Source organism: Mirounga angustirostris, unplaced genomic scaffold (genome assembly GCF_029215605.1).
Source record: "Mirounga angustirostris isolate CCGP_5_RB_7025 unplaced genomic scaffold, mMirAng1.0.hap1 SCAF_4, whole genome shotgun sequence".
Classification (NCBI taxonomy): domain Eukaryota; kingdom Metazoa; phylum Chordata; class Mammalia; order Carnivora; family Phocidae; genus Mirounga; species Mirounga angustirostris.
Genome location: NW_026991712.1, coordinates 168,816,393 through 168,831,921, shown reverse-complemented (window position 1 = coordinate 168,831,921; position 15,529 = coordinate 168,816,393). Strand labels below are relative to the sequence as shown.

The window sequence follows — 15,529 nt, the reverse complement described above, 5'->3', positions numbered from 1 at the left end:
CTTGGCACTACCTACCAAAATTAAAAAAGCATGTATTGGGGCACCTGGGTGGCTCAGTTGGTTGAGCATCCAACTCTTGATTTTGGCTCAAGTCACAATCTCAGGGTCTTGAGATCAAGGCCTGTGTTGCATAGAGCCTGCTTAAGATTGTCTCTCATTCGGGGCGCCTGGGTGGCTCAGTTGGTTAAACGACTGCCTTTGGCTCAGGTCATGATCCTGGAGTCCCGGGATAGAGTCCCGCATCGGGCTCCCTGCTTGGCAGGGAGTCTGCTTCTCCCTCTGACCCTCCTCCCTCTCATGCTCTCTGTCTCTCATTCTCTCTCTCTCAAATAAATAAATAAAATCTTTAAAAAAAAAGATTGTCTCTCATTCTTCCTCTGCCCCTCCCCCCCATTCACACACAGGTTCTCTCTCTAAAAAAAAGAAAAACATATATTGTTTTGATCCCATAGTTCCATCTTTAGCAATTTATATTATAGTTGGATATCTATGTAAATAGAAAACTACACATACGAGGAATATCAACCTAAATGTCCAACAAAAGTGATATAGTTAAATAAATTAAGGTATAACCACAAAATGAAATACATTGAAAAAGAATAAGACTAATGAAAATATTAAGCTGGGGCGCCTGGGTGGCTCAGTTGGTTAAGTGACTGCCTTCAGCTCAGGTCATGGTCCCAGGGTCCTGGGATCGAGTCCTGCATCGGGCTCCCCCTGCTCTGCAGGGAGCCTGCTTCTCCCTCTGTCTGCCACTTCCCCTGCTTGTGCTCTCTCTCTCTGTGAAATACATAAATAAAGTCTTTTTTAAAAAATAAAATAAATTAAAAAAAAGAAAATATTAAGCTGAATGAAAGAATCCAGGGGTGCATGGCTGGCTCAGCTGGAAGAGCATGCAACTCTTGATCTCGGGGTTGTGAGTTCGAGCCCCATGCTGGGTGTACAGATTACTTAAATAAATAAAACTTTTTAAAAAATTTAAAAAACAGGGGGCGCCTGGGTGGCTCAGTCGTTAAGCGTCTGCCTTCGGCTCAGGTCATGGTCCCAGGGTCCTGGGATGGAGCCCCGCATCGGGCTCCCCGCTCAGCAGGGAGTCTGCTTCTCCCTCTCCCACTCCCCCTGCTTGTGTTCCCTCTCTCACTGTCTCTGTCAAATAAATAAATAAAATCTTTAAAAATAATAATAATAAATAACAAGGAAGAGGACGCCTGGGTGGTTCAACTCAGTTAAGCACCTGCCTTGGCTCAGATCATGATCCTGGGGTCCTGGGATCAAGCCCCATGCTCGCAGGGGAGTCTGCTTCTCCCTTTCCCTTCCCCCGCTCATGCTCTCTCTCTCTCTCTCTCTGGCTCACTCTCTCTCTCAAATGGATAGGTGGAATCCTTAAAAAAACAAAGAATGAAACAAAGAAGCTTATGAAATGACCTCTAAAATACACTGATCATTGAAAATACAAGGTACAGAAGAGTGAGCATAATTTGTTATCATTCATTGAAAGACATATAATTGTAAATGCATAAATTATTCCTGGAAAGATACATAACAAACTGATAACAGCAGTTATCTTAGTGGGGAGGGGAATGGTAGTATCTGGGTGGCCTATGGGACCAAGGTGGAAGAAGATTTACTTTTCATTGTATACCCAAATTCTGTCCCATGTGCATGTTATCTATGAAAAAAGAAAGTACTGTTTGGTTTGTTTCCTCTGAAAAGACAGGTAATTCTGACAACTGTTTTTAAAATATAACAAAAAATAGGGGCACCTGGATGGCTAAGTCACTTAAGTGATAGACTGTTGATTTCAGCTCAGGTCATGATCTCAGGGTCAAGGGATCATGCCTCACATTGGGCTCCGCAGTCAGTATGGAGTCTGTTTGAGATTCTTTCTCTCCCTCTCCCTCTGCCTCTCGCCCACATCACATACATGGGTGCAGACTCTCTCTCTCCCTAAAATAATAAATCTTTTTTTTTTTTTTAAAGATTTTATTTATTTATTCATGAGAGACAGAGAGACAGAGAGGCAGAGGCAGAGGGAGAAGCAGGCTCCCAAGGAGCAGGGAGCCCGATGCGGGACTCGATCCCAGGACGCTGGGATCATGACCTGAGCCGAAGGCAGACGCTTAACCATCTGAGCCACCCAGGCGCCCCTAAAATAATAAATCTTAAAAAAAATATATAGCAGTAGCAACAAAAATGAACCTTGATCTATATCTCACACCTATACAAAAACAAACTCAAAACTGATCACAGACGTAAAATTAAAAATGTAAAACTATAAAACTTTTACAAGAAAGCATAGGGAAAAAAATCTTCATAACTTTGGGTCAGGGCAGGAATCTTAGATACAACACCAAAAGCACAATCCACAAAAGAAACTGATAAAATGGACTTAATCAAAATGTAAACTCCTGCTCCACAAAAGAAAATAAAGACAAGTCATAGACTAAGAGAAAATATTTACAAATCACATATCTGACAAACAACTTGTATCCAGGATATATAAAGAATTCTTAAAATTCAACAATAAGAAAACAAACAGACCAATTAAAAAAATGGGCAGGGGCGCCTGGGTGGCTCAGTTGTTAAGCGTCTGCCTTCGGCTCGGGTCATGGTCCCAGGGTCCTGGAATCGAGCCCCGCATCGGGTTCCCTGCTTCGCAGGAAGCCTGCTTCTCCCTCTCCCTCTCCCCCTGCTTGTGTTCCCTCTCTCGCTGTATCTCTCTCTGTCAAATAAATAAAATCTTTAAAAAAAAAAAAAGGGGGCAAAAAAATCTGAACTGATTCTTCACCTAAGATATACAGATGGCAAATAAACACATGAAAAGATACTCAATATCATTAGTCATCTGGGAAATGCAATTAGGGAAATGAATACTAAATACTATTAGAATAATTAAAAAATTTTTTTAAAATACAAGTGCTGGAGAGGATGTTGAACAACTGAAACCATCATACATTTCTGTGTGAATGTATAAAACGGTGCAATCTCTTTGGAAAACAGTTGGGCATGTTGTTTGTTTGTTTGTTTTTTAAAGATCTTATTTATTTACTTGAGAGAGAAAGAGTGATAGAGAGAGCACAAGTCAGGTAGAGGGGCAGAGGAAGAAGTGGACTCCCTGCTGCGCAGGGAGCCTAACTCGGGACTCAATCCCAGGATCCTGGGATCATGACCTGAGTTGAAGGCAGACATTTAACTGAGCCAGCCAGGTGCCCCAGTTTGGCAGTTTCTTATAACATTAAATATATATTTATCATATAACCTGGCAATCCCACTCCTAGGTATTTACCCTAAAGAAATGAAAACTTATATTCACACAAAAATTGGTACATGAATATTTATAGCAACATTATTAATAACTGCCAAAAACTGGAAACAATCCAGATTTCCTTCAACTGGTGAATGGATAAACTATGAATATATATTCATACAATGGAATACTACTCAGCAATAGGAAGGAAGAACTACTGATACATGCAACAACGTGGATAATCTCAAATGCATATGCTAAGTGAAAGAGGCAAGACTCAAAGGCTACTTACTGTATGATTCCATTTATATGACACTCTGGAAAAGGCAAAGCTATATAGATGGAGAAAATAGATCAGTGGTTGCCAGTGGCTTGGAGTGGGCTAGGGTTGGACTACAAAGGAGCAGCATGAAGAAAATTCTGGGGGTGGTGGGACTGTTAGGTAGCAGTGTGATGGTGCTTACATGACGACAGTATGCATTTGTCACAACTCATAGAACTGTACTCCCAAAAGGGTGGATTTTTTGGTATGTAAATTTAAAAACAAAACATCACAACCATTCTGAAATGGTCAATGCCTCCACATCCAAATTACCTGTTTACTGACAATTTTCATCAAGTCCAACTATGGATGATGCTGACCAAGCACAATGGAATGAAGTGACTGTTAAATAACCTGAATTCCATTACATAATATACCATGGTTGCCTTTGGGCTACTCAAGTTTCTAATTCTCAGTTACTTGGAATGCCAAGAAATAGGAAGTATTGCTGTGTAAAAACAGGCATTAACTGTGGGACAGTTTGGGAGAACACTTATAATAGTAAACCCTTATTAGCACCTACTATGTGGAAATCACACGCTATGGGATTTACAAAATAATTCCAGAAAGCCCATGCCCCAGTGATCTACAGTAAAAGTTATTTAGTAATTTTATCAAAACAAGATTGTGTGGCTGGGAGTTCAATTAAATACCAAGCCTATCCTCCCTCCCCCTTACCAGCTACATTTAAACTCTGGTTGATAGGCTGAGGATAACAAGCCCCACTGCTTTTCCTTTTAACAGCTTGTACCTCAAACAGAAATCGTTGCAACCCTATTACTGTATTAAGAGGATCTGATTTTTCAGAGGGTAGGAGATGGGGGGATACCTTGTAGTAGTTATAAGACTATGGCCTTTTGGGCGCCTGGGTGGCTCAGGTGGTTAAGCGTCTGCCTTCGGCTCAGGTCATGATCCCAGGGTCCTGGGATCGAGTCCCACATCGGGCTCCCGGCTCAGCGGGGAGCCTGCTTCTCCCTCTGACCCTCGCCCCTCTCATGCTGTTTCTCTCTTGCTCGCTCTCTAAAAAATAAATAAAATCTTTAAAAAAAAAAAAAGACTATGGCCTTTTCTAGACAACTCTTCCATTAACAGATTTTTTTTTAAGATTTTATTTCTAAATATACTCTACACCCAATGTTGGGGCTTGAACTTAAAAACCAGAGATCAAGAGTCGCATGCTCTTCTGACTGAGCAAGCCAAGTGCCCCACATATATCCACCTCCACAAGATTTTTTTTAAGTGGAGAGAATAGGGGAGTAGAAGACCAGATTGTCTTTAAAACCCTTTTACTTCTGAAATGTTTAGGAATTATTTAAACAAAATACTGGAATGAAGGGGACTGCTAGGCTGATGGCATAAAAGCCCTATCACTATGGTGCATGACTTAACTTACTGACTGGGTTTTCTACCTGTTTCTCTCCTCACTGGCTTCTAGATGTATCTAAACCAACTCATATTTCCCAGCCTAAAAAAACAGAAAGAATCAATTAATTGCATTCTGTAAGACTTGAGAACAACAGAAACATGGGATTTTTTCCCCCACTAGTTTTTTTGACTAGTTTGACTAAACTAGGTGGTTTTGACTTAACAGAAAGGCAGTATACTACAGTGGCTGAGGGCATGGACTCTGGGGGCAGTGTCTGGGTTCAAGTACCAACTCTGCCACTTATTAATTAGCTTTATGTCCCTGAGCAAGTTATCTAATCTCTTTATGCCTCAATTTCCTCATCTGAAAAATTGAGTTAATCATAAAGTGTATCTCATGGGATTGTTGTGACAATACATTGAGTTTATATATCTAAAGCACTTAGAAGAGTGCCTGGCACATGGAAAGTACAAATAAATGTGTTTGCTAATATTATATAATATATATGCTCTCCTCTTCTAAATCTTAGTTATAAAAATCAGTGTATTAGAACTAAAAGTTTTCCCCATTGTAGTATGTGTTGGTGCCATCCTAAAACCATTTTTATGACTTCAGACATTAAAAAAAACAATAGTGACTGAAAAAAAATGGTACCGGTAAATGATCAACAGGAGGCTGATGAGGGGTACTATGGCACAAGGAAGACCCAAGTCAGGAGGGTTGGGTATCATCCACTTCTGCCACTGAATTATGTGAGCTCCCTTTGACTAGTTTCTACATCTATAGTTAAGCGTAGGATCAGACAGATTTTAAAGTCCCTTGCAGCTCTAAGAAACAGTGTAAGATTTTAGATTAGGTCCATATGTACTGATTTCAGTTTGTCTTCTGCATCCAGCACACCTGTTTCACAGTACAGACTCTAAACACTGCTGGTATATTGTCTCCAAAGTATTCTGGGGCTTTCCATGAAGACTGCAGATCAAAAGTAATATGTTCTGGGGTGCCTGGGTGGCTCAGTCGTTAAGCGTCTGCATTCGGCTCAGGTCATGATCCCAGGGTCCTGGGATCGAGCCCCTCATCGGGCTCCCTGCTCCCCAGGAGGCCTGCTTCTCCCTCTCCCACTCCCCCTGCTTGTATTCCCTCTCTCGCTGTGTCTCTCTGTGTCAAATAAATAAATAAAATCTTAAAAAAAAAAAAAGTAATATGTTCTATGTTCATATCTGCTCTAACACAATGATTTTCTGATCAGGTACTTTGAAATACTATTATAATAACTCAGTGCTAGAACCACAAATGAGTGAAATAAGTACATTTTGCAAATGTAGATGAGGATGTTAATTCAGGAATAAGTTATCATTAATTAAACCATCAAGTACTTTGAAATGGTGGCATGGGCATGCTTTATTTCACAATTTGGTGTAAGTTTTGATCACTTGCAAACAGTAGAGGCACTTGCAAATAGTATAAGCTAACTCTCTGGGAAAAAATAGTAGTTTCAACTAGTTAGCCCAATTTCCCTGATCATCTAGTTCATGTTACAATTAATTGTAAAGTTAATCCAATTTAGTTCCTTGTTCTTCAAGTTGGTCTTTCTTGGCCTCTTAAATTTCAAATTAAATATATCTTAGTCCATTGTGAGGAAAAGTTCTATTCAGGTCCTATTCTCCTATCTTAAATATCTATTCTTATTTAAAAACACAGAAATTTAGTTCTCCTCAAATACTACACTATATAAGAACCCTAACAAGTTATAGTACTTGACATAAAGAGAAGTCTTAAGGAGGAGGGGGGTGCTTTTATTTATTTATTTATTTTTAAGATTTTATTTATTTAATTGACAGAGAGAGAGAGACAGCGTGAGAGGGAACACAAGCAGGGGGAGTGGGAGAGGGAGAAACAGGCTTCTGGCCGAGCAAGGAGCCCGATGCGGGGCTCGATCCCAGGACTCTGGGATCATGACCTGAGCCGGAAGGCACTCGCCTTAAACCACTGAGCCACCCAGGCGCCCTGGATGCCTTCATTCAATGATATTTTTTATATAAGTGCTATTTCTATTTTGTTGATGGGCAAACTGATATATGGAGAGGAATTTAGAAAAGTAGAAAAAAGTTAGTCAAACACATAACATGGGTTTAGTACCATGTTTTCTGGCAAGGTACTTAACCTCTCTGAACCAATTGGTACTAACAATATCTAACTTGTGGGGCTGTAAGTGATAATTAAATATTTAAAAGTGCTTATGATGGTGCCTGATCAGTCTGAGTAGGTTTCAGTAAAAGATATTATTGAAGGGAAGTAACTCGTCCAAGTATCCTTGACATTCTTATCTAAAAGCAGCCATCTGGGGTGCCTGGGTGGCTCAGTGGGTTAAAGCGTCTGCCTTCGGCTCAGGTCATGATCCCAGGGTCCTGGGATGGAGTAGGAGTCAGAGTCAGGGTCGGAGTTTAGGGGGGGAGCCCGCTTCTCCTGCTCCCTCTGCCCCTCCCCCTGCTTGTGCTCACTCTCTCTCTCAAATAAATAAAAAATCTTTAAAAAATAAAATAAATAAAAAATAAAATAAAAGCAGCCATCTCCAGTAAATGCCTATACTAAAAATATAGGATACAACTTACTTATCTACAACTTTCTAAACTGCTTACTATATTTTTGGGGGGGAGGGGGCTTCGTTTAAAGGTTCCTTAACTGGTTAAGTGACATTCACTGTATTGATGTCAATACAGTAACAAGCCTCAAAATGAAGTACTAAATTTGTAAAAAATTTCCCTCTTGCGTTAGAAGTTAAAGCAAAGATTCTAGAAGCATGTTTTCAAGGATATTAGCCAAGTATTTCCTATTTGCTAGGCACAGTAGGGTACTATATCAAAATTATGATCTAATCAATCACTACCTCACTGTGATCCTATACCTTCTTTGGACCTTAGCCTCTTTACATATAAAACAGGAGTTTAAAAAAGATTATCTTTCTGGGCCATCCTGTCCTCCCATCTCTAACATTCTTTGATTTGAGATGCAGAGATCTGTGCTCAATCAGGGTCGAGTGGAATGGTATTTAAAGCACTTATCAAGTATATAACTGAGTTCAAACGGCTTCGACTTCACATCAGAGCTTCGTAAGAAGGAAGCAGAAAACGAAGATGCTTGCATGGGGCTTTCCTAGAGAAAGTATCTGGCACAAGAAAAGCCTGCCAAAAGCCAAGCAGGCAGCGGGAAGGAAGGGTCTTCTTCCCCTGAATACATCCTTTACCACTCTGGATTCAGAGTATATGAGGAAAAAATAGATCACTAGATCTTTTCCCAACTCTCTCCCTTTCCCTTGGAGTCTGATCTCGCAGCCATGGCCCCTTATACTCTCCGCTTTGGGGAGCTCGGGTCTTCACAGCCCTGTTCCCTCAGGTACTTCGGAGTCTCCAAGCCCAGATCCCGTCCCCACAGAAGCCCGTCTTCATTGCCCGCTGCTGTTCCTTCCAAACCCAAGTGTTCTCTGAGTGCTCCTGCCCCTTAGGAACCTAAGTCTTTGCTGCCCTGTTTCTGACTCCTTAGGAGCCTGGATCTTCACTGTCCCGCTTCTGTCTCTTAGGAGCCCAAGTCCTCACAGCTCCGCTTTTACCTTTCCGAAGCCCGTGTCTTCACGCCCCTTTCCCTTCCGACCCTCTCCTCTTAGGAGCATGGGTCTTCACAATCCTGTCCCTCTCACACCGCTTTCCCTCAGGTGCCGGAGAACTCACATCCGTCCCCGTTCCCTAAGTCCCGTCTACAGCCCGGGTCCCCACAGCCGCGTCTTCTCCGAGCCCCGATCCCCTCAGTCCCGTCCCAACAGCCTGATTCCTCGCACAATCCGGTCTCCTCCACAACCTAGTTCTTCAAACACTGACCCACTGTGGGTCTGGGTCCTGACTCCCTCCTCCCGCTCTTCTTCCTCAACTGCCAGGGCCCAAGACTCACAGGCAGCAGCGTCTATCTCCCCATGATATGCGGAGACTGCCCCAGTGAAGCGTTCGTCTCAGCAGCCGGTCCGACTGCTGGGCCCTCCCCGAGTACTTCCGGCACCGCTCCCCGCCTCCAACCCGGAAACGCGCGGCTCTTCCGGCCTGCGGGCGCGCGCCTGGCTTGCGCAGGCGCAGACTGCCCTCTGACACGTGGTCGGGGTCCTAGGCTATTGCTCCGCTCCGGGCGTTGTGCTTTTTCTTGCTTGTGGTTGACTGGCAGCGTGGGTGAGCCCTTCGCCTTCTACCCAGGTGTTACGAACCCTGCCCTTGCTGTTTCTTTCCGTCTCCGCCTGTCGTATATATCGCTAGCACTACCGGTAATTGACGCCCTCGGATGGTTTAGAGGTCGCCATTTTTAGTTGGTGCCTTTTATCTTGTTATCGGGACGGAGAAACCCACCTGGGACCGCAGCACCCAGTAGGCAATTCTGTTGAACTCTTAGCAAGGGAGTTGGCAACACAAGAACCTGGAGACGAGAGACCGTTTGTACCTGTGGATTGGCAACTAATAATAAAAATTGAGCGTTTACTGTCATCCAGGAAGTTTGCTAAGCCGCTTAACTCCGATATATCGTTTAATCTTTTAAAGAAAACCCGTGAGGGATGAAGTAAGGTTCTAGCTAATAAGTGCAGTCTCAACTTGAACTCAGAAGTCTCACTGTAAAGCCCAGTACTGTCCTGTATGTAACCATTAAACTGATGGTTTTGGTTTTTCCATCAAACGCTTTGGGATAACTTTTTTACCCTATGCCAGGTGATAGGCATCTAAGACCCAGTCCTAGCCAATATGGCAGGAATGTATAAAGGGTTGTGACAGCCCAACGTGAGCCCTGGTAACTGCCCACAGGAATCAGGAAGAGGTGTCTCCCAACTGTATTGGTGCAGTAACCTGACCTGTCTTTTTTTTTTTTTTTTTAAGTTAATTTTTTCTTAGTAATCTCTACATTCAACATGGGGCTCAAACCCAACCCTGAGATCAAGAGTTGCATGCTCTTTGACTGAGCCAGCAGGTCCCCCAGTGCCCTCCTTGTCTTTATATCTTAAAATCCTCATCCTACCAAATTCCCAATCACCATCTACACTGCCACCATATCTGAATTCTTAGATTCAAGGCCCCTTCCACCATTAGGCTTCAAGCAGTCTTCCTTAGCCTAATTTCCCTGATACTGCTCTCTTCATTCTCCTAAGGATCTGGAACACCTCCCCCCCCCCCCCATCTTTTTAAAGACCAGTTTAAATATACATTCTTCATTCAACAAATAGAGTGCTGGTTGTGTGCCAAGCCTTTTGCTAGGTGCTTGGGTATGTTCCAGTAGATAACCACAGACAATAAATATCCTTGAACTTACTTTACAATCTGGAGTGGAAAAACAGGCCATCAGAAAGTACACAAAAGTGTAAGAAAAGAGAATGCCAGAATAAAATAAATACATAAATACCAGATTTGTCTAGCTGGGTGATGGAGGGCCCTGAGCTAGGAAAGCTTATTCAAGGATCAAGATGGCCAAGGTGGCTGGAGCTTAATAGGTGATACAGTGGTGGGTAAAGAGTTTGGAGAGGTAGGCAGGGTTCAGCTCAGGCTGGACCTTGTAGGCTATGGCTAGGACATGGGGTTTATTTATTGTGCAATGGGAAGGCATTGGAGTGTTGAATAGAGGAGTGAAATAACGATTTGTTTTGAAGAGATGACTGGTGGATTATAGGAAGAGCCCCCAACAAACAACTGACAGAACCCACATCTAGGCTTTCCACCAGTTTATACTACAAGTCTGCATCCTATTATAGTATAAGAGCTGTTTATGTAACTCCCTTCTGCAGCTTCTCCTTTGTAGAGGTCAGGTACCTCTATGTATTATTAAAATACATCAAGGAAAGTGAAATGCCTGAGTCTATATTTTTCGTTTTAAAAAAAAAATCTATGTATATGTACATAGAAAACAGTCTGGCAAGAGAAACACTAAACTGTTAATAGTAGTTTGGGGAAAACATTCTCACGTTTCTGTACTGTTTCAATTTTTTTACAATTAGCACATGTTTTTATATTAAAAATGAAGTATATGTGAGTGATTCCATTTTTATGCCATTCTGGAAAAGGCAAAACTACAGGGCCAGAGAAGAACACTGATTACCAGGATTGGGACTAGGGGTAAGGGTTGACTAGAAAAGGAGACCAAGGAACTTTTGGGGGTGATATAAATGTGTGATATTTGATTGATTGTGGTAGCAGATACATGTCTATATGAGTTTGTTAAACCATATGGTAAAAAAGGTGAACTTACTATATGTAAATTATATATCAACAAACCTGACTTTAAAAAATGAAATATGGGGGGAGCCTGATTGGCTTAGTCAGAACATGTGACTTTTGATCTTGGGGTTGTGAGTTCCAGCTGCACATTAGGTGCAGCGATTACTTAAAATCTTAAAAAAAAATAATGAAATAGAGAAAATATAGAAAGCAAGGACAAGTTAAAAAATATTTTCAATTATGCAAGTAATAAAATTACGCAATAATGAAATAGCTCATGATGCTTTTTAAAATAATTACAATATTACAGGTAAGTCTGATTTCTTGTGTGTCATGGTCCCCATCCTTCCCTCCTTCCCAGAGGTAATCAGTGATGTGTGTTTTTGCAAATCTTTTTTTAAAAAGTTAATAAAGTATGTGGCATTAGAAAATATATAGCACTGGGTTTTATGTGCACACGTGTATGTTCTTTATTACATTAACGATATGTGGTACCCTATTCAACACCTTCACTCCATTTTTTTTATATCTATTGATAAAGATCTACTTTAACCAATCCAAATTTAGTATTGCTTCTTTCCCCTCACGTTAATGGTCATCCTGCTGTACCTTATTCGGCAACTCTTATCACTCAGTGCTTTTTGGTGTTTAATTCACTCCTTGGCAGCACAGTAGATCGCATTCATTCCACTTTATGAACACACTACGTTCTGCTAATCATTAGCAGAAGATTAGGTTGGTCCCAGTCCTTCTCTCCCTGTGCCTCCAGTTTTCCCACGGTGGGGCCGCTTCAGGTTGGATGGCCACGGGTGGTACAAGTTTGTGCATTTTCCATTTTAATAGGGTGGGATTCGTGTCTTCCCCAGATAGGTACCCACAGCCGCCGAGAAGCGGGTATCTCGCGTAACGTACAAAAGGTGCGACCCGACGCCAACCGCAGCCGGCGACAGCTTCCCAGCTCGCTCCTACAACCGCTCTTCCTTGCCACTCCCTCAGTGCCCGCCGGCCCCTTCCCAGCAAGCACCGCGCATATTTGCATATCAATTTACGTCCTTGCCCTTACTTCTATATAAAAATCGAAAGACAAAGTCTTCTTGTGAATATTGCTCTACGGCTCAGCATGTCTTGAAGTTCCCCCTTCAACTTGAGGAGTAAGGATAAGAACTTGCTTCCACTTTGTTTTCACCTTTAGCGAAAGAGGGATTCGCCAGCACTGCCTCCCTGTTTTCGTTTCTGGAAAGGCAAAAAGGGCTTCTGTCGTGAGTGGCACACGTAGGGCAGCTCCATTGCTCTTCGTGCGGAATCGACATCAAGAGATTTCGGAAGCATAATTTTTTGGTACCTGGGCAGCTGGTGATCGTTGGTCCCGGCGCCCTTGTTTTTAATAATAAAAGAAGTGGGTTTTTTTTTTCGTTTTTGTAGATTTTTGAATTTTTCTTCTCTGATGGATAGGCGATGTTTGGGGGTTGATTATTAGGTGTACCGAGTGTGGATGAAGTTCAGTTAAGCGGTTAGATGTCTCATTAGTAAACTGAGTGTTATTTTACTTAGGAGATCTTGATAATGAAATGGCTAAGTAAGATAAGTCAACTATTTATAAGAAGCGCGACAAAAAAACACCAAAGAGTGGTGGGTACAAACTGGTTTTTCACAACCAAGCCAGGTGATTGCTGACGTAGAAAAATAAGCTATTTTTCCATTTCACAGGTTTAAGGAAAGTAAGTTATGTTTATACAAGCGCACTCTGAATTATGCCCCTAGTGGGAATATCGGGATTCCTCGTAGGTGTCCTCTTGCAGGGGTGATTGAATCACCATGCATAACTTTGATCTTGTAAAAATTCTTCCCCTTTAACCAGGCGTATATATCCCTTTCTTTTTTTTTTTTTCTTAAGACTTTATTCATTTGAGGGGCGCCTGGGTGGCTCAGTCGTTAAGCGTCTGCCTTCGGCTCAGGTCATGATCCCAGGGTCCTGGGATCGAGCCCCACGTCAGGCTCCCTGCTCCGCGGGAAGCCTGCTTCTCCCTCTCCCACTCCCCCTGCTTGTGTTCCCTCTCTCGCTGTGTCTCTCTCTGCCAAATAAATAAATAAAATCTTAAAAAAAAAAAAAAGACTTTATTCATTTGAGAGAGAGAGCACGAGTGAGGAGAGAAGGAGAAGCAGACTCCCTACTGAGCAGGGAGTACCACGTGGGGCTTGATCCCAGCCAGGACCTGGAGAGATCATGACCTGAACTGAAGGCAGTCGCTCAACCATCTGAGCCACCCAGGCGCCCTATATATCCCTTTCTAAAGCTGTGTTAATGTTCTTTCTATAGCCTTTGTCCTCTAAAAACAGAAGCAATAGTTTTAAATACCAGTTTAGCACTTTCTTAGTGATGGATACCAGCAACCTTTCTGGATAACCATTCAGCACAGACATAAGAATCTAAAACCTTCAAAAAATTCATCTCCCAAGAATGTATCCTCATGTAAAATTATGTTTAAGAGGAGATTTAGGGGCTCCTGGCTGGCTCAGTCAGAAGAGCAGGTGACTCTGGTCTAGATCTCCCGGTGGTGAGTTGGAGCCCCACCTTGGGAATAGAGATTATTGAAAAAAAAGAGAGAGAGAGAGAGATTTAGCAAAGGGTTCATTCATTCTAACAACAGATATATACTAGTGCTCCAATAATCAGTTGACCCTTGAACAACATGGGTTTGAACTGCACAGGTCCACTCATGGTACTGGAAATGTATTTTCTCTTCCTTATGATTTTTTTTTTCAAGTAAGCTCTATGCCCAAGGTGGGTCTTGAACTTATGACCCAAGATCAAGAGTTGCATGCTCCACTGACTGAGCCAGCCAGGCACCCCTCCCTGATGATTTTCTTAATACCATTTTCTTTTTTCTAGTTTATTTTTATTTTAAAAAATATTTTATTTATTTGTTTGACAGAGAGACACAGCGTGAGAGGGAACACAAGCAGGGGGAGCGGGAGAGGGAGAAGCAGCCTTCCCACTGAGCAGGGAGCTGGACGTGGGGCTCAATCCCAGGACCCTGGGATCATGACCTGAGCCAAAGGCAGACGCTTAACGACTGAGCCACCCAGGCGCCCTCTTTTTTCTAGTTTAACTTATTATTATAAGACTGTATATAATATGTATATTTTATATACATATTATATATATATAATGTATATAATACATATAATACAAAAAACATGTGTTAATCAACTATGTTATCAGGCTTCTAGTCAACAGAAGATAGCTTTGGGGGAGTCAAAAGCTATACTCAATGGGGAGTTATACTTGGATTTTTTTAAGACTTATTTATTTAAATCTTTATTTTTTAAAGATTTTATTTATTTGAGAGAGATGGAGAGCACGAGTGAGGGGAGGAGCAGAGGGAGAGGAAAAAGCAGAAGCAAACTCCTTGCTGAGCAGGGAGCCGGTCACAGGGCTCCATCCTGGGACCCTGGGATCATGACCTGAGCTGAAGTCAGATGCTTAACCAATGGAGCCACCCAGGCGCCTGAGACTTATTTATTTTAGAGAGAGGGAGTGGATGTGAGCGAGAGCAGGATGAGGGGCAGCGGGGGAGGGAGAGGGATAAGCAGACTGCGCTGAGCCTGGAGCCCCACTGGGGCTTGAAGTGGGGCTCTATCCCACAACCCCAAGACCATGACCTAAGCCGAAATCAAGTGTCTGATGCTCAGCCAACTGAGCCACCCAGGCGCCCCTATAATGGTATTTTTTACAGCAGGGGGAGTGTGTGTGTGGCGGGGGGGAGGGTGAGGGTTGGCACCTCTAACCTCTGCATTGTTCAAGGGTCAAGTGTAGTAGTGATAGACCCAGTGCCTGACTTCACAAGGCTTAGTGAGGGGAGAGAATAGCAAACTGAGTACTATGCTGAATTTGGCTGGGAGGGGGAGATCTGGAAAGTTTTCCTAAAGCAAAGACTTTGAAGCTGAAACCTGAAGAAGAAATAGAAGACCACCAAAGTCGTAGGAGGAAGGGCTGTTAAGTAGAGGCAAAGCCTTGAGGGTGGAGTCAATGGGCTGCAATCCCACAGCTGAAAGACCAGAATGGCCAGAAGGAAACCAGCCAGGTGGCACCACACAGGAAAGCCTGAAGAGACCACTGAGGCCTGGTCTCATGGGCCTATGGAAGTTCCTTGCAGTATTTTTTATAAAGCATAAGAAATGAAGAGTTACCTACACCATGTCTCAGCCAACTTTTTCTGTAAAGAGGCCAGATGGTGCGTATTTTAGGTTTTTGTGGTCATACGGTCTCTGCTAACCACTCAACTCTGCTGTTGCAAAGCAGTAACAGACAATATATAAACAAGAGAGTGTAGCAGTGTTCCAATAAAGTTTTACTTATA

The 15,529-nt window shown here is 42.5% G+C and overlaps 1 protein-coding gene and 1 non-coding gene across 6 annotated transcripts in view; one reads left to right on the top strand and one right to left on the bottom strand.

The window, feature by feature from the left end:
- The window catches only part of TAF12 (TATA-box binding protein associated factor 12), a 33,452-nt gene extending 24,458 nt beyond the window's left edge, over window positions 1–8,994 (bottom strand). For 2 of the 5 annotated variants that reach the window (XM_045898287.3, XM_064589661.1), the window contains exon 1: window positions 8,878–8,994. The gene's annotated coding sequence lies outside the window, so the exon portion shown is untranslated. Of the gene's footprint in view, window positions 1–8,807 lie in introns of all 5 variants that reach the window. The other 3 variants (XM_045898284.3, XM_064589659.1, XM_064589662.1) reach the window with 2 other exon arrangements.
- Window positions 8,995–12,411: 3,417 nt separating this feature from the next.
- LOC123860728 (U11 spliceosomal RNA) lies at window positions 12,412–12,545 on the top strand. Its single transcript, XR_006794842.1, has one exon. It is a non-coding gene; the product is annotated as a U11 spliceosomal RNA (small nuclear RNA).
- The last annotated feature ends 2,984 nt before the right edge of the window (window positions 12,546–15,529 follow it).